The following is a 19,112-nucleotide window of genomic DNA, read 5'->3' as shown; positions in this document are numbered from 1 at the left end:
ATTATAACTCATCGATTCTTAAATATACTACGTTTTGATTTGAATTAAAATTTTTTATTAAATTTTTATTAAAATTAATTTTATATAATAATATACAACAATACATAAACATCTACTTAAGTTTATCTTATCGTGGATTATCAAATTAAACCACAAGTGGCAGATAGCGCGGAAACAATGTATCTATGTGCTGAATCAAAAGTAAAACTTTTTTATTTCTAATTTCTCCAAAATTAAACTTTTACTAATATATTTGTGATGGTAGATTTACTTATTGATATGTATTTAATTATCATTTACTCAGTAAGCAAATATGCTCCAAATTATATCGTGCTTGGTCTTATCTGAATGAGAAAAGTGTGACAAATATGTTGGTAAATGATTTCATTTACTACAATGAATCAAAAATAAAAAGAATTTGATTTATGAGTTGAGGGTCTCAGCTGGTGGGAAGTTTTTAATGTTTGCGTAATGTACGCCTAGTATAGGTGCTCACATAAACGTTGCACTTCATACTACCATTTATTGACTTACAATGTAACCAGTCCTTAGACTATGAACTTACAAACTAGTATAGGGAGGCCCGATATTGTATTATGGATCGCTGACATTTTAGGAGGGGGAAGAAAGAGAATAAACGTATGAGATATATAATTACGTATATATGATTACACAATTGCAGGGAACATTTTCTTAATTTAACTGTGTTTGTATAACTGTGTTTGTCAATTCACATCAGAGACCAGGCCACACACCGCGGGCAGGATGGCGCCCAGATGTCTGCACATCCTTGGCGCGTGCCCTCAGTAGTCCTAAGTACCCACCAGGGGTCTTGGAATTTTCATAGTTAAGGTCCTTCAGGCCAAGCGAGTATCTCTTGTCATAGATTTCCTTTTACGTTTATTGTTTACTACGGGTTAACAGGGAAAGTAGGTTTTCCTCGCGTCTGCTATGTTGCGTTAGCAACTTTCTCACGAGGGCGGCTAAAACCCTTCCTGGTCCACCAACCGTCTTATTATCCAATCGGAGAAAGATGTCTACTACCCTCACTTCCTTAACAAAAATTATCATCAACAAGTCCGATAGTCCCGTGTCCTTAGACACACTCATCCCTAGCTTTCCCCAGACACAGTATCGTCAGTAAAACTTCACTTATTCCGTATCCTTAGAATAGTCAACATATCTTTACCGGTCTCTATCCTCATAACAGTCGCGCACTTAACGTATCAGTGTAACTAGGTTTTACATAAGGTGATTGGAGTGAATTGTGATTTGTGTGTGTTAATTCAGTGTGTATTTCATTGTGATTGCTGAATTCATAATAAAGATTAATGAAAACAAAATTAATAGTTGTGTTACGACTCAGCTATTTTATTTTATCGTCTAACCCTCAAGTTTACGTGACATTTGCATTGTTCTTTTGTGATCTTTGCTTACAATCTTTGGTTCATTTACTAACTGAACATACGGTTTTCTTATTGCTATAATTTAATTTTCTACGGTGGTTAGCCACCAATATTTATCTTTATTGTCTTTGAGTGTCTCACTTAAATCTACGGTTGACAATTTATACATAAGTCTTATATTGCTATCCTTATGGTCTATGTCGCTATCGTACAGTATTTTTTATTATTACGTTTCTGCTGTAGTGATAGAATAATGCTAAGTTATTATTGTTTTAGATTAATTTCACGCTATCTAAACAGGTGAAGGATTCCGGGGGGAAATAACCTGTTTTTTGAACGTGTTTATGGTATAACGGGTTTGACTATAGATTGTGGGCGACGATGAAGTTTATGATTATTTTGTGTATCTTTGACCAGTGGTCTGACTAATTTAAGAATGAAGAATCGATATGGATTAATTTGGCTCTTCGTATAGCTTGTGATTTGCTATATTTGCTAAATTTCAATTCTGGCAATCTATATATTCCTAAACATGCTGTGATGTATTTTCTTTCAATGATCCTTAATTTTTCCGTGGCGTTGACACTTACATTGAAACAGATTTAACGACCATACATTAGAATGGTTGGTCTAATTAGTGTTTTGTAGCAGTGAAGTTTTATTGATATGTGCGAATCTTTCGAGTAAGGTAGTCTTATGAGGTATAAGAAGAATTTATCTGCTTTCTATAACTGTGTCTTTATGTTGTCGTTGTGATTTAACCCGAAGTTTAGATGGACTCCGAAGCATCTAACTTTGTTTGCATCGGAAAATTTTCCGTTGATATTTTCTGTTGTATGGAAGAATATTTTCGAATTTATTCTCACGTCGTACTTTGCTTTTGAAGTTTTTGAAATATATGGACTGAACGAGATTGTTTCACATTTATGGGTGTAGATTCTTAGCTTCCGTGTTGGAAAGCGTAATTTTCTACTTTCTTGACTAGGTCTTGCAGCTGGATTTTTATTTGTCACGGTTTATTGTTTCTGATGTAATTAACATATCATTTACGAATGCTATTGCTGATTTATTATTTTGATTGCCGTTCTTGTTCATGCCATACATTTATAATAGGACACTAAACATGGATATTGAACAGGATAGGCTGGTTTACCGTGTCTTACTGTAGATCTCGATGCGTTTGGTCCGTTTGCTTGATCCCTCTGAGAGGTAGAAGTATCTATCATTTTCTTTTTAATTTTTCCTTTATTAAACGTTCTTATTTGTTTCTACAAATACTTACATTTTTGTATCATTTGCTAATTACTATAGCATGGGGATTTCTGTGCTATTACCCATAATAAAAAAAAACAAAATAAAATAAGGAAGGTTTTTAACGTTTTAATTAGAATGTATGGGTGTGTGATTTGTTAATAATTGAGGATGAGTAAGGATAACTATTATCATTATTCTTATCATTATCATTATCATTATCATCACGTTCATCATCATTATTATTATTATTATTATTATCATTATTATCATTATTATCATTATTATCATTATTATTATTATCATTATTATTATCATCATCATCATCATCATCATCATCATCATCATCATCATCATTATTATTATTATTATTATTATTATTATTATTATTATTATTATTATTATTATTATTATTATTATCATTATTATTATTATTATTATTTTCTGTGTCCCTTGGTTCTCCTGTTATTTCTCATTCTTCTATTACGTGTCTCAGGTCTTCTTTCTTTTTACATAGCTTGCATCTTTTTTCTCCCTCTTCTTTCCAGTATTCCCTTGATTTAGTCTCGTTTCCACATCTGAATCTTGCTAATATTTTTCTGTCCTTCCACTTCATCCTCCCTTCTAAGTATTTTGCTAACTCTTCTTTGGCGATTTTTCTATAATGTTTGTCATATTTTGATTCCCTTATCCTTTTCCCCCTCTCTTCTTCTTCTCTCTTTCTCCTTTCTTCTATAATTTGGTCTAGTGTCATCTTTTCTTGCTCTTCTCTTACTTCCATCTGTGTCCCTCCATTTCTCATCCTTTCTAGTCCCTTCTTTCTCTTTCTTGCTCTTTTCCGTTATTGGCCATTTCCCCAGTTTCTCTCTCTTTCCTTTATGCACTTATTTACTAGTTCCTTTTTTGACTCTATGGCTTTCCCTTCATACCTTGCTGCTCTTCCTAATACTTTTTCTTTGATTTCTGTTAGCTTACATTCTTCTATCGATATATAATTCGGTGTTGTCATATCTAAACCTAAGCTCCATTTCACATGTCTTCTTTGTATTCTATCCAGCCTTTCTTCAATGTTCCAGCCTCATACCTATGCTCCAAACAGCGCCACGTTCTCTACCAGCGTTCCAAACATCTTCATTCTCCTCTTGTTGTCCTGTTTGGAAATTTTTTCTTCCACGCTCCATGTTTTCTTCATTGCTTTTCTTGCTCTCTTTTTCCTGTCTTCTATGTGTTTCTCATCACTACCGTTTTTTCAGTAGTATGTACCCTAGGTATCTTATCTCGTCCACTTCTTCTAATTCTCGTTCTCCCCATTTCCATTTTCTTTGTCTCCTCTTGTTCTTTCGTTTTTTTCGAAAACTACACTCTTGGCCTTTTTCTTGCTCAGTTCCAATTCGGTTTCCTTTAAAAATATTTCGAATCTCTTTAGCATTTCCTTTAGCTTCTCCTCTCTATCAGCCATCAGCACAATATCGTCTGCATATGTCAATGACCATACCTTTCTTTCTCCTGCCACTATGCCCCCCCCCCCGACTTGTCCTTTCCTTAATTCTTCTTCCAGCCCCGCCACGTAGATGTTAAATAGGGCTCAACGGGCATCCTTGCCTGACTCCCCTCACTGTCCAAAATTCTTTTGTGTTGTTATTCTTGATTCTTACCACATTCTTTGTTTCTGCGTATATCTCTTTATTCCTTCTGGTTAAGTTTTCGTTAATCCCCATTTTTCTCATTTTCTCCTCCAATTTCTTTCTGTTTAGCCTGTCGAACGCCGCTTTTAAGTCCGCAAAGCAGGCATGTAGTTTTTCTTTTTCTCTACTCAACTGTTTGTCTATGGTTTATCACAAATACCGCGTCTTTCTTTTCTGAATCCGAATTGGCTCTCTTTCAGTTTGTTTTCAATCTCTGCCTTCAGTCGTTCGTGCAGTATCCCTGTATGCTGTATCCATTAATGTTACTTTTCTGTAACCCTTCCCTGCTCTCTTGTCCCTCTTTTTATATATCGGACATGTTTGCTCCTTTTTTCCAATCTTCTGGTATCCTCACCCCATTCCATATTTTCCTTAACAGAGCCCATAATGCTTCACCCACTTCCTTCGGTGCATACTTCCATACTTCATTTTCTAACCCGCCTTCCCCCATTGCTTTCTTCTCCTTCAAGTTTCTTAGTTTGTATATCACCTCTTCCATCTCTATATATTATCTTCTCTCTCCTCCATTATTTTCTCTTCTGCTCGATGCTCCTCTTTTTTCCTGCCCTCTTTGTGCTCTGTTCCTTCTAAAATTTCCATAAAATGATTTTTCCACTCTTCCTCGCTTATTTCATATAATCTTCATCTATATTCTCTCTTCTTCTTCTGTATTTATTTATGTATTTCCACGCTTCTTGTTCTGTTTTCATCTTCTTGATTTTCACCATTTCTTCTTCTTCGTATCTTTCCTTTCTTTGTTTGCACCTCTATTTGAATGCCTTTTTTCCTCCATAAGAGCTTCTCTACTGTATTTTCCTTTCATAAACTTTGTCACCTTCCTTCTCATCTCTCTTTTACTCTCTTTTCCTCTCTTTCTATTCCTTATCTTTACTTTCTTCTTTTGCATTGCTTCGTTTATCTTCTTGTTGATTTCTGTCCACATTTCCGCAACTGTTCTTCCGTTGCAGGTCCAGTCTTCACATTCGTCCAAGTATTTTTCCACACTTTTGTTTGTCCATTCCCTCTTCTCCTTCTCTTCTTCTTCCTTTTCCTCATTTTTTTGTAATTCCGCCCCCCCTATTTCTATTTCTAACGGCATGTGGCCTGACTCTGTTCTTTTTCCTATTTTCATGTAAATTATTTCTTCTGTCGCCTCCTGATTGCCAATCACATAGTCTATTACTGAGTTTCCTCTCTCGCCAATATAGGTCCGCTCCTCTCCTTCTTTATCGCTGCCATTGATTATCTTTAGCAGTGTTCTTCCTTCCACGTTTATTGTCTTGTCTTTTGATCGTCTGTTTTTTTCTTTCCCTACGTCCTCGTTTATCGACCCTCCCTCTTCTCCCGTTCTTGCGTTCCAGTCTCCGCCGATGATCACCACTTCCTCTTCTCTTCCGTCTACTCTTTCCTCTATTTTTTTCCATGTCCCTTATGTATCTTGATTATAAACCATCATTATCCTATACGTCTTGTAATTGTATATTATTTTTCTTCCAACTATATTATCACTAATTCCTTTATATCCTATTTCTCTTAGGTTTTTATTTATACCCGTTATTATTCTTCCCTTTGCTCTTCCTTTTTTCCTTACTGTCATTGCTGCCCTGCATTTGCAGTCGAATTCTTTGGGTAGTCTATATTTTAACTTTTCTCTTTTGTCCTTACTTATTAGCCCTGCTACATTTCAGAAGCACGTTTTCATCCCCATTGTAGTCCCCCCTCCTGTTCCTCTTTTTTCAGTTTCCTTCCCCTCTCTTTCTTTCTTCCTCCAGCCTCTCTCCGTTTTCGTTCCACCTGTACCATTTGTTCTCTATTGTTAGTTTCTTGTATCCTGTCCTTACATATTCGCCTTGTTCCATTCTTTCTCTGGCTACCCTTCTTATGTGTTGCTTCCCATCCCTTTCTTTTTTTGTCAGATCATCGTCCATGTATACACCCTTTTCCCATTTGCTTTTCTCCTTCATTATCCTTATTTTTTCCTCCATTGATTTCATCGTTGCCACTATTATTGTGTTCTTGCCAATTCTTCTGATTCTACCCAATAATTCTTTCTTTTCCCATTCCCACTCTCCTTTCTCTCTGTCTGTCTCTCTTTCCCTTCTTTCCCTTTCATTTCTCTCTTCAGCTCCTCCACTTGCTTTTCCAATATATATATATTTTATTTCCTCGATCATTGCCTCGAATCCTCTTTCCATTTTCTCTATTTCTTCCACCACTGCCTCCATTACTTTCTCTCTGGCTGGTGTCTCTTTTTCTGTCGAACTGTATTTGTCCAGTGTATTTTTGAAGACTGCGTTACCAGTACTCCTTGGTCTTCCCCTGTTTGTCGCCATCTGCCGTCTCCCTACCTTACTTTGTTTTGCCGCGCTTCTAGCCTCCTAACCTCTTCTTTTCTAGTTTTTCTTATTTGTAGCTTTCTCTCGTTCTTGTCTCCTTTTTCGCTTTTCTTTTGCCTTCTCCTTGTATGCTCACTCTTTATTTTCCCTTCTTCATGCCTCTTTATGCTTCCTGTTCCTTTTTCCCTTCACACTTCACTTTTTCCACAGAGATCTCCGTCCGTGTGTTACCCTCGGCCCGAACCGAACCGAAAGCCCAAGTAAGGATTACTATTTTTGGCAAGCGAGTTTATGTAATTGTCCATTTTGTCGTGATATGCTTTAGAGAATTTTGTGTGCACTTAGTATCGATGTTAGTATAGTTGATATATACATATACATATACATATACATATATATATATATTTATATATATATATATTATATTTATATATATATATTTATATTATATATATATATTATATTATATATATTTATATTATATATATATTATATATATATATTTATATTATATATATATTTATATTATATATATATATATATGTATATGTGTATATTAGTTAGTTAGAGGAGGTAGAACAAGAATTTTCGCGTTGATGGATTGGATAAGAATGTGAATATTCGTTGTTTGATATATATTTATTCCTACGTTTGCCTTCTTCTTCTCTTTTAATTTCGCTATAGTAGTTTGTCGTTATAACCAAAGCTCAGTTCATTTACTACGATGGTTTCTATTGCCACAATTTTCTTGCCCGTCGAGTTTAATAATCGAGGATGATTCCAACGATCCTCTCTGTGTGGGGTTCGTGTGGTTTCGCAAGCCTTGCCCAAAGACGGGCAATATTTTGACAACAGTGGGAGGAGGAATGCGAAGATCGATGGGTGTTTTCGATAATCGAAAACACCGTTTGCACAAGCCAACACAGCGAACGATCCTTTGGTTAAATTTTCGAAGGGACATTGTTCTGCTATTTCTCTCTTACAATCGCATGCAATGATGGCAAGAATATCGGTAAATAGCAATGCCGGTATTGCTCTTAATTTTCGATTGAACCCGACGATGTATTTAATGGTCCTCTCTGTGCGGGACTTGTGTGATTTCGCAAGCCTTGCCCAAAGACGGGCAATGTTTTGCCAACAATGGGAGGAGGAATGCGAAGATCAGTGGGTGTTTGAGTAGCTGAAAACACCGTTCGCACAAGCCGACACAGCGGACAACCCCTTTGTTTAAAGTTTAAACAATGATTCTATCCTCAAAACCGTTCACGAAAATAAAACGAGATCGATGGTAGGAAGTTCTAATTCGATTCTCGAGGGCAACGAAATTATCAGAGAAGAAGGAAATTTTCAAAATTAATTTTCTTACCTTGAGGAGTAGGTGCTGTCTGGCGCCATTACCTCAGCTGCTCCGGTGGTCGTCGATGTTTTTGTTGGGTTTATTACTTGAACTCGAATAATAATATATTTAAATATAATAATTAAAAACTTAATCTATATATATATACATATAAATTTTTATAATTTTTAAATTAATAATAATTTATTATAAAAAAATTTTATTAAAAATTAAATATTTTTTTAAATACAAATTAAAATACTATCAAAACAATAAATCCTTTTATTAAATAAATTAATATTAAATATATTAAAATTAACACTAATAATTCAACCCAACATATTATTATTAATTTATCATATCGAATACGAGGTAATACACCACGAATTATAATTAATAAAATTAAATGAAATAAATAAACTAAAATAAAACTAAATGATCATCAATTTAATCCAAAAAACATTATTGTTAATAATAATCTTATAAATATAACATTTAAATATTCAGATAAAAAAAATTAATACAAATAATCTTCTATAATATTCAACATTAAATCCAGAAACTAATTCTGATTCACCTTCAATCAAATCAAATGGAACTCGATTTAAATCAATTAATGCTCTAATTATAAAAATAATATATAAAGGATATATATAAAAATATATATATATTATATTGAAATTTTATAAATATAAATAAAGAATAATTCTCAATTAAAGTTATTAGTAAAAAAAAAACAAAAATAATAAAATTTCAAATGAAATTATTTGAGAAACTGAACGTAATGAACCTGAAATTGAATAATTACATAAAGACACTCAACCAATTATTATAATTGGATAAACCATTAATCTCAAAATTAATATTAAAAAAATAATTCTATAATCAATAAAAAGAAAAGAATATATTCAAGGATAAATAAATCATAATATTAATGATAAAAAAAATATAATTATTGGACTATATAAATATAAATTATTAAAATTTAAAAAAAAAATTCCTTTGATATCAATTTTAAAGCATCTCTAAAAGGTTGAAATAAACCTTTAATTATTAATTTATTTGGACCTTTTCGTAATTGAATATAACCTAATATTTTACGCTCAAATAAAGTTAAAAAAGCCACTCTAATCAAAATTATAAATATCATTAATAAAAAATTAAAAAAAATATTATTATATATTATAATTTTATTATAATTTATTTAAATTCTAAATTTAATGCACTAATTTGCTAATATAATCAAAATTATTAATTAAAGTTAATAATATAATTTAATTAAAAATTATAGTCCTTTCGTACAAATAATTTATTTATTTTTATAGATAGAAACCAATCCGACTCACGTCGATTTGAACTCAAATCATGTAAGATTTTAAAAGTCGAACAGACTTAATTATTAAACTTCTGCATTTAAAATTTATCTTAATTCAACATCGAGGTCGCAATCATCTTTATTAATATGATCTTTAAAAAGATATTACGCTGTTATCCCTAAGGTAATTTATTCTTTTAATTTATAATACAAGATCATTAATTATTCTTTAATTGAAGTTTATATTTAAAATAAAGTTTTATAAATTTACTAATCCTCCCAATTAAATATTTATATTTAAAAAATTTAAAATCTAATATATGTAAATATAAAATTCTATAGGGCCTTATCGTCCCATACATATATATTAGCATTTTTACTAAAAATTTAAATTAATTATATATATATGAGACAGTATATATCTCATTAATTCTTTCATTCTAGTTTTTAATTAAAAAACAATTGATTATGCTACCTTTGTACAGTCAATTATACTGCAGCCATTAAATAATTAAATCACTGGGCAGATAGACTTAAAATTAAAATCAATAAGCCATGTTTTTGATAAACAGGTGAATATATTTAATTTGCCTAATTCCTTATATATATATATATCAAAATTTATTAAAAAATAAAAATTTTAAACATAAAATATTACTAATATAGTCATTATACTTAATTTAAATAAATTATAAATTATTTTTTTTTAATAAATATATATTATTCAATTTTATATAAATTTCTTAAATTTTTAAAATAAAATTATTAAATTATTAAGTATTTATTAATAAAAATTATTACTAAATCAATATAATTATAATATAAATTTTTAAATAATAATAATAATAATAATTTAATTACATATTTAAATTTATAGATTATCCCATAAATTTTTTATATAAAAATAAAAAAAATTATAAAATAAATTTTTTATATTTTTTATATATAAATTAAATTCATTTTAAAAAAAACTAGATATAAAAATAATCGATTAACATTTAATTTCTAAATATATGTTATAATTTTTTATTCAACAAAAACATAATTAAATATTTAACTCTTTTTCTTTCGAGAATAATAAAATTATTAAATTATATTAATTAACCCTGATACAAAAGGTACAAAATTTATTTTACTTATTTAATTCTTTAAAATTTCATTCACATTACTAAATCTATAAATCATTATATTATTTCATAAATTATTACTTTAACAATTATTTATTATACAACTTTACAAAAATATAATTTAATAAATTTTAAACTAAAATATTAAATTTATTATTTAAAAAAAATTCAATTTAAATAATTTTCATTAAAAATGAAATATTATAAAAACTAATTTTTTATCTAAAAACATTTTCCAATATTTTTACTATGTTACGACTTATTCCACAAATGAAATTGACGGGCAATTTGTACACTTTTCAAAACTATTTTCAAATTAATTAATTTATTAATTTTACTTTTGAATCCTCTTTCAAATTAATATTAAAATATAATTATTAAAAAATTAAATTTATTATAACTCATCGATTCTTAAATATACTACGTTTTGATTTGAATTAAAATTTTTTATTAAATTTTTATTAAAATTAATTTTATATAATAATATACAACAATACATAAACATCTACTTAAGTTTATCTTATCGTGGATTATCAAATTAAACCACAAGTGGCAGATAGCGCGGAGACAATGTATCTATGTGCTGAATCAAAAGTAAAACTTTTTTATTTCTAATTTCTCCAAAATTAAACTTTTACTAATATATTTGTGATGGTAGATTTACTTATTGATATGTATTTAATTATCATTTACTCAGTAAGCAAATATGCTCCAAATTATATCGTGCTTGGTCTTATCTGAATGAGAAAAGTGTGACAAATATGTTGGTAAATGATTTCATTTACTACAATGAATCAAAAATAAAAAGAATTTGATTTATGAGTTGAGGGTCTCAGCTTGTGGGAAGTTTTTAATGTTTGCGTAATGTACGCCTAGTATAGGTGCTCACATAAACGTTGCACTTCATACTACCATTTATTGACTTACAATGTAACCATTCCTTAGACTATGAACTTACAAACTAGTATAGGGAGGCCCGATATTGTATTATGGATCGCTGACATTTTAGGAGGGGGAAGAAAGAGAATAAACGTATGAGATATATAATTACGTATATATGATTACACAATTGCAGGGAACATTTTCTTAATTTAACTGTGTTTGTCAATTCACATCAGAGACCAGGCCACACACCGCGGGCAGGATGGCGCCCAGATGTCTGCACATCCTTGGCGCGTGCCCTCAGTAGTCCTAAGTACCCACCAGGGGTCTTGGAATTTTCATAGTTAAGGTCCTTCAGGCCAAGCGAGTATCTCTTGTCTTAGATTTCCTTTTACGTTTATTGTTTACTACGGGTAAACAGGGAAAGTAGGTTTTCCTCGCGTCTGCTATGTTGCGTTAGCAACTTTCTCACGAGGGCGGCTAAAACCCTTCCTGGTCCACCAACCGTCTTATTATCCAATCGGAGAAAGATGTCTACTACCCTCACTTCCTTAACAAAAATTATCATCAACAAGTCCGATAGTCCCGTGTCCTTAGACACACCCATCCCTAGCTTTCCCCAGACACAGTATCGTCAGTAAAACTTCACTTATTCCGTATCCTTAGAATAGTCAACATATCTTTACCGGTCTCTATCCTCATAACAGTCGCGTACTTAACGTATCAGTGTAACTAGGTTTTACATAAGGTGATTGGAGTGAATTGTGATTTGTGTGTGTTAATTCAGTGTGTATTTCATTGTGATTGCTGAATTCATAATAAAGATTAATGAAAACAAAATTAATAGTTGTGTTACGACTCAGCTATTTTATTTTATCGTCTAACCCTCAAGTTTACGTGACATTTGCATTGTTCTTTTGTGATCTTTGCTTACAATCTTTGGTTCATTTACTAACTGAACATACGGTTTTCTTATTGCTATAATTTAATTTTCTACGGTGGTTAGCCACCAATATTTATCTTTATTGTCTTTGAGTGTCTCACTTAAATCTACGGTTGACAATTTATACATAAGTCTTATATTGCTATCCTTATGGTCTATGTCGCTATCGTACAGTATTTTTTATTATTACGTTTCTGCTGTAGTGATAGAATAATGCTAAGTTATTATTGGTTTGGATTAATTTCACGCTATCTAAACAGGTGAAGGATTCCGGGGGGAAATAACCTGTTTTTTGAACGTGTTTATGGTATAACGGGTTTGACTATAGATTGTGGGCGACGATGAAGTTTATGATTATTTTGTGTATCTTTGACCAGTGGTCTGACTAATTTAAGAATGAAGAATCGATATGGATTAATTTGGGCTCTTCGTATAGCTTGTGATTTGCTATATTTGCTAAATTTCAATTCTGGCAATCTATATATTCCTAAACATGCTGTGATGTATTTTCTTTCAATGATCCTTAATTTTTCCGTGGCGTTGACACTTACATTGAAACAGATTTAACGACCATACATTAGAATGGTTGGTCTAATTAGTGTTTTGTAGCAGTGAAGTTTTATTGATCTGTGCGAATCTTTCGAGTAAGGTAGTCTTATGAGGTATAAGAAGAATTTATCTGCTTTCTATAACTGTGTCTTTATGTTGTCGTTGTGATTTAACCCGAAGTTTAGATGGACTCCGAAGCATCTAACTTTGTTTGCATCGGAAAATTTTCCGTTGATATTTTCTGTTGTATGGAAGAATATTTTCGAATTTATTCTCACGTCGTACTTTGCTTTTGAAGTTTTTGAAATATATGGACTGAACGAGATTGTTTCACATTTATGGGTGTAGATTCTTAGCTTCCGTGTTGGAAAGCGTAATTTTCTACTTTCTTGACTAGGTCTTGCAGCTGGATTTTTATTTGTCACGGTTTATTGTTTCTGATGTAATTAACATATCATTTACGAATGCTATTGCTGATTTATTATTTTGATTGCCGTTCTTGTTCATGCCATACATTTATAATAGGACACTAAACATGGATATTGAACAGGATAGGCTGGTTTACCGTGTCTTACTGTAGATCTCGATGCGTTTGGTCCGTTTGCTTGATCCCTCTGAGAGGTAGAAGTATCTATCATTTTCTTTTTAATTTTTCCTTTATTAAACGTTCTTATTTGTTTCTACAAATACTTACATTTTTGTATCATTTGCTAATTACTATAGCATGGGGATTTCTGTGCTATTACCCATAATAAAAAAAAACAAAATAAAATAAGGAAGGTTTTTAACGTTTTAATTAGAATGTATGGGTGTGTGATTTGTTAATAATTGAGGATGAGTAAGGATAACTATTATCATTATTCTTATCATTATCATTATCATTATCATCACGTTCATCATCATTATTATTATTATTATTATTATCATTATTATCATTATTATCATTATTATCATTATTATTATTATCATTATTATTATCATCATCATCATCATCATCATCATCATCATCATCATCATTATTATTATTATTATTATTATTATTATTATTATTATTATCATTATTATTATTATTATTTTCTGTGTCCCTTGGTTCTCCTGTTATTTCTCATTCTTCTATTACGTGTCTCAGGTCTTCTTTCTTTTTACATAGCTTGCATCTTTTTTCTCCCTCTTCTTTCCAGTATTCCCTTGATTTAGTCTCGTTTCCACATCTGAATCTTGCTAATATTTTTCTGTCCTTCCACTTCATCCTCCCTTCTAAGTATTTTGCTAACTCTTCTTTGGCGATTTTTCTATAATGTTTGTCATATTTTGATTCCCTTATCCTTTCCCCCCTCTCTTCTTCTTCTCTCTTTCTCCTTTCTTCTATAATTTGGTCTAGTGTCATCTTTTCTTGCTCTTCTCTTACTTCCATCTGTGTCCCTCCATTTCTCATCCTTTCTAGTCCCTTCTTTCTCTTTCTTGCTCTTTTCCGTTATTGGCCATTTCCCCAGTTTCTCTCTCTTTCCTTTATGCACTTCTTTACTAGTTCCTTTTTTGACTCTATGGCTTTCCCTTCATACCTTGCTGCTCTTCCTAATACTTTTTCTTTGATTTCTGTTAGCTTACATTCTTCTATCGATATATAATTCGGTGTTGTCATATCTAAACCTAAGCTCCATTTCACATGTCTTCTTTGTATTCTATCCAGCCTTTCTTCAATGTTCCAGCCTCATACCTATGCTCCAAACAGCGCCACGTTCTCTACCAGCGTTCCAAACATCTTCATTCTCCTCTTGTTGTCCTGTTTGGAAATTTTTTCTTCCACGCTCCATGTTTTCTTCATTGCTTTTCTTGCTCTCTTTTTCCTGTCTTCTATGTGTTTCTCATCACTACCGTTTTTTCAGTAGTATGTACCCTAGGTATCTTATCTCGTCCACTTCTTCTAATTCTCGTTCTCCCCATTTCCATTTTCTTTGTCTCCTCTTGTTCTTTCGCTTTTTCGAAAACTACACTCTTGGCCTTTTTCGTGCTCAGTTCCAATTCGGTTTCCTTTAAAAATATTTCGAATCTCTTTAGCATTTCCTTTAGCTTCTCCTCTCTATCAGCCATCAGCACAATATCGTCTGCATATGTCAATGACCATACCTTTCTTTCTCCTGCCACTATGCCCCCCCCGACTTGTCCTTTCCTTAATTCTTCTTCCAGCCCCGCCACGTAGATGTTAAATAGGGCTCAACGGGCATCCTTGTCTGACTCCCCTCACTGTCCAAAATTCTTTTGTGTTGTTATTCTTGATTCTTACCACATTCTTTGTTTCTGCGTATATCTCTTTATTCCTTCTGGTTAAGTTTTCGTTAATCCCCATTTTTCTCATTTTCTCCTCCAATTTCTTTCTGTTTAGCCTGTCGAACGCCGCTTTTAAGTCCGCAAAGCAGGCATGTAGTTTTTCTTTTTCTCTACTCAACTGTTTGTCTATGGTTTATCACAAATACCGCGTCTTTCTTTTCTGAATCCGAATTGGCTCTCTTTCAGTTTGTTTTCAATCTCTGCCTTCAGTCGTTCGTGCAGTATCCCTGTATGCTGTATCCATTAATGTTACTTTTCTGTAACCCTTCCCTGCTCTCTTGTCCCTCTTTTTATATATCGGACATGTTTGCTCCTTTTTTCCAATCTTCTGGTATCCTCACCCCATTCCATATTTTCCTTAACAGAGCCCATAACGCTTCACCCACTTCCTTCGGTGCATACTTCCATACTTCATTTTCTAACCCGCCTTCCCCCATTGCTTTCTTCTCCTTCAAGTTTCTTAGTTTGTATATCACCTCTTCCATCTCTATATATTATCTTCTCTCTCCTCCATTATTTTCTCTTCTGCTCGATGCTCCTCTTTTTTCCTGCCCTCTTTGTGCTCTGTTCCTTCTAAAATTTCCATAAAATGATTTTTCCACTCTTCCTCGCTTATTTCATATAATCTTCATCTATATTCTCTCTTCTTCTTCTGTATTTATTTATGTATTTCCACGCTTCTTGTTCTGTTTTGATCTTCTTGATTTTCACCATTTCTTCTTCTTCGTATCTTTCCTGTCTTTGTTTGCACCTCTATTTGAATGCCTTTTTTCCTCCATAAGAGCTTCTCTACTGTATTTTCCTTTCATAAACTTTGTCACCTTCCTTCTCATCTCTCTTTTACTCTCTTTTCCTCTCTTTCTATTCCTTATCTTTACTTTCTTCTTTTGCATTGCTTCGTTTATCTTCTTGTTGATTTCTGTCCACATTTCCGCTACTGTTCTTCCGTTGCAGGTCCAGTCTTTACATTCGTCCAAGTATTTTTCCACACTTTTGTTTGTCCATTCCCTCTTCTCCTTCTCTTCTTCTTCCTTTTCCTCATTTTTTTGTAATTCCGCCCCCCCCTATTTCTATTTCTAACGGCATGTGGCCTGACTCTGTTCTTTTTCCTATTTTCATGTAAATTATTTCTTCTGTCGCCTCCTGATTGCCAATCACATAGTCTATTACTGAGTTTCCTCTCTCGCCAATATAGGTCCGCTCCTCTCCTTCTTTATCGCTGCCATTGATTATCTTTAGCAGTGTTCTTCCTTCCACGTTTATTGTCTTGTCTTTTGATCGTCTGTTTTTTTCTTTCCCTACGTCCTCGTTTATCGACCCTCCCTCTTCTCCCGTTCTTGCGTTCCAGTCTCCGCCGATGATCATCACCACTTCCTCTTCTCTTCCGTCTACTCTTTCCTCTATTTTTTTCCATGTCCCTTATGTATCTTGATTATAAACCATCATTATCCTATACGTCTTGTAATTGTATATTATTTTTCTTCCAACTATATTATCACTAATTCCTTTATATCCTATTTCTCTTAGGTTTTTATTTATACCCGTTGTTATTCTTCCCTTTGCTCTTCCTTTTTTCCTTACTGTCATTGCTGCCCTGCATTTCCAGTCGAATTCTTTGGGTAGTCTATATTTTAACTTTTCTCTTTTGTCCTTACTTATTAGCCCTGCTACATTTCAGAAGCACGTTTTCATCCCCATAGTAGTCCCCCCTCCTGTTCCTCTTTTTTCATTTTCCTTCCCCTCTCTTTCTTTCTTCCTCCAGCCTCTCTTCGTTTTCGTTCCACCTGTACCATTTGTTCTCTATTGTTAGTTTCTTGTATCCTGTCCTTACATATTCGCCTTGTTCCATTCTTTCTCTGGCTACCCTTCTTATGTGTTGCTTCCCATCCCTTTCTTTTTTTGTCAGATCATCGTCCATGTATACACCCTTTTCCCATTTGCTTTTCTCCTTCATTATCCTTATTTTTTCCTCCATTGATTTCATCGTTGCCACTATTATTGTGTTCTTGCCCCCCCCCCCCACCCCACCTTTATCATATGTGCTTTTTCTACTTCTGCCCCTATCCTCATTTTTTCGTTTATGAACTCCTTTACTGTCTCTTCATTGCTTCCTTCGTTCCAGTCCACTCCCTTGATTACTATGTTTCTTCTTCTTTCCTCTCTCTCTGCACTGTCCTGATCCTCTCCAATTCTTCTGATTCTACCCAATAATTCTTTCTTTTCCCATTCCCACTCACCTTTCTCTCTGTCTGTCTCTCTTTCCCTTCTTTCCCTTTCCTCTTTCATTTCTCTCTTCAGCTCCTCCACTTGCTTTTCCAATATATATATATTTTATTTCCTCGATCATTGCCTCGAATCCTCTTTCCATTTTCTCTATTTTTTCCACCACTGTCTCCATTACTTTCTCTCTGGCTGGTGTCTCTTTTTCTGTCGAACTGTATTTGTCCAGTGTATTTTTGAAGACTGCTTTACCAGTACTCCTTGGTCTTCCCCTGTTTGTCGCCATCTGCCGTTTCCCTACCTTACTTTGTTTTGCCGCGTTTCTAGCCTCCTAACCTCTTCTTTTCTAGTTTTTCTTATTTGTAGCTTTCTCTCGTTCTTGTCTCCTTTTTCGCTTTTCTTTTGCCTTCTCCTTGTATGCTCACTCTTTATTTTCCCTTCTTCATGCCTCTTTATGCTTCCTGTTCCTTTTCCCTTCACACTTCACTTTTTCCCCAGAGATCTCCGTCCGTGTGTTACCCTCGGCCCGAACCGAACCGAAAGCCCAAGTAAGGATTACTATTTTTGGCAAGCGAGTTTATGTAATTGTCCATTTTGTCGTCATATGCTTTAGAGAATTTTGTGTGCACTTAGTATCGATGTTAGTATAGTTGATATATATATATATATATATATATATATGTCGGAGATGAAAGGAAAGCCGAAGCCCTTCCTTGGAAATTTTGGGAACATCCTCTAGTACCTTAGCCTAGATTTTATTATAGTTGTAATTGTTTAAGATTTGTAATAAGCGAGATTGGGTTCGAGGTGACAATCGGTCGCTGAACGTAGCCACGGTCACGGGATGGATGTTTTATCTAACGGAGGTCTGGAGTGGTTGTATGTGTTTTCCGAGAAGTGTGGTTGTGGCGGCATGCGGCCTCGAGAGCGGGCCGAGCCACGTGTGATGTTGCCTCGGAGGTGCCGATGCAATGGGACATACATTGTATTTAGTAACCAAAACTCCAGGCAGAAACTGCCTAGCAACGGCGTTTGGAACTCTCTCGATGCTTCCAACGAGTGTGCCTAGCAACGGCGTTTGGAACCTTCTCGATGCTTCCAAACGGGGATAGAAAACAAAATGCAATCGTACAGGGAGAAAAATCTCCACGAGGCTGGCATTCTTGCGATTGCCTTGGAGAGTGATACATCGAGCGTTTTCGACGATCGCATTTGCGTCTAAGTTGGTTTCGCTTGGTAAGGAGTTGTCCCGGTGACCGTGGATTCGTTTGAACTCAAACATTGCTAATAGTATTGTTTAATTTAATTATTCGTAGATCGTGTTATTCATTAGGCTTGGTGTTTGTTAGACTTATTATTAGTTGTACTTGTTGTTTGTTAGGCTTAGTGATAGACCTGTATATGCGTGTAAGTGGGGTCTCGGCTTTGTGAGACGATGGCTGGTCCACGTGAGGAGTCGTCGCGCGCCCAAGATTCGAATCCTGATCCGACATCAGAAGTGGGATCAGAACCGTTTAAAGTGCTACAAGAGCAAATGGACCTTATGCGCGAGTTAATTCAGACGCTAGCGCACAAACCGGGGGAGCAACGACCGAGTACGGAATCTAAGGATGCAACGTTACCACGTTTTGACCCCGAAGGCGCGGGCGCCGATCCATCCGCGTGGTGCTCTCATGCTGATCTGATTTTGAAAGACCACCCGATGCAAGAGAGTGCGTTACTTTCGAGGACCAA

General features: G+C 33.7%; 1 pseudogene; it reads right to left on the bottom strand.

The window, feature by feature from the left end:
- Positions 1-16,226: 16,226 nt before the first annotated feature.
- On the bottom strand, positions 16,227-17,556 carry LOC117216002 (annotated as a pseudogene).
- Positions 17,557-19,112: the final 1,556 nt, after the last annotated feature.

Source organism: Bombus bifarius, unplaced genomic scaffold (assembly GCF_011952205.1).
Source record: "Bombus bifarius isolate JDL3187 unplaced genomic scaffold, Bbif_JDL3187 scf7180000010023_frag, whole genome shotgun sequence".
Lineage (NCBI taxonomy): Eukaryota > Metazoa > Arthropoda > Insecta > Hymenoptera > Apidae > Bombus > Bombus bifarius.
The sequence above is the reverse complement of the archived record's forward strand: the minus strand, read 5'-3'. Positions and strand labels throughout refer to the sequence as shown.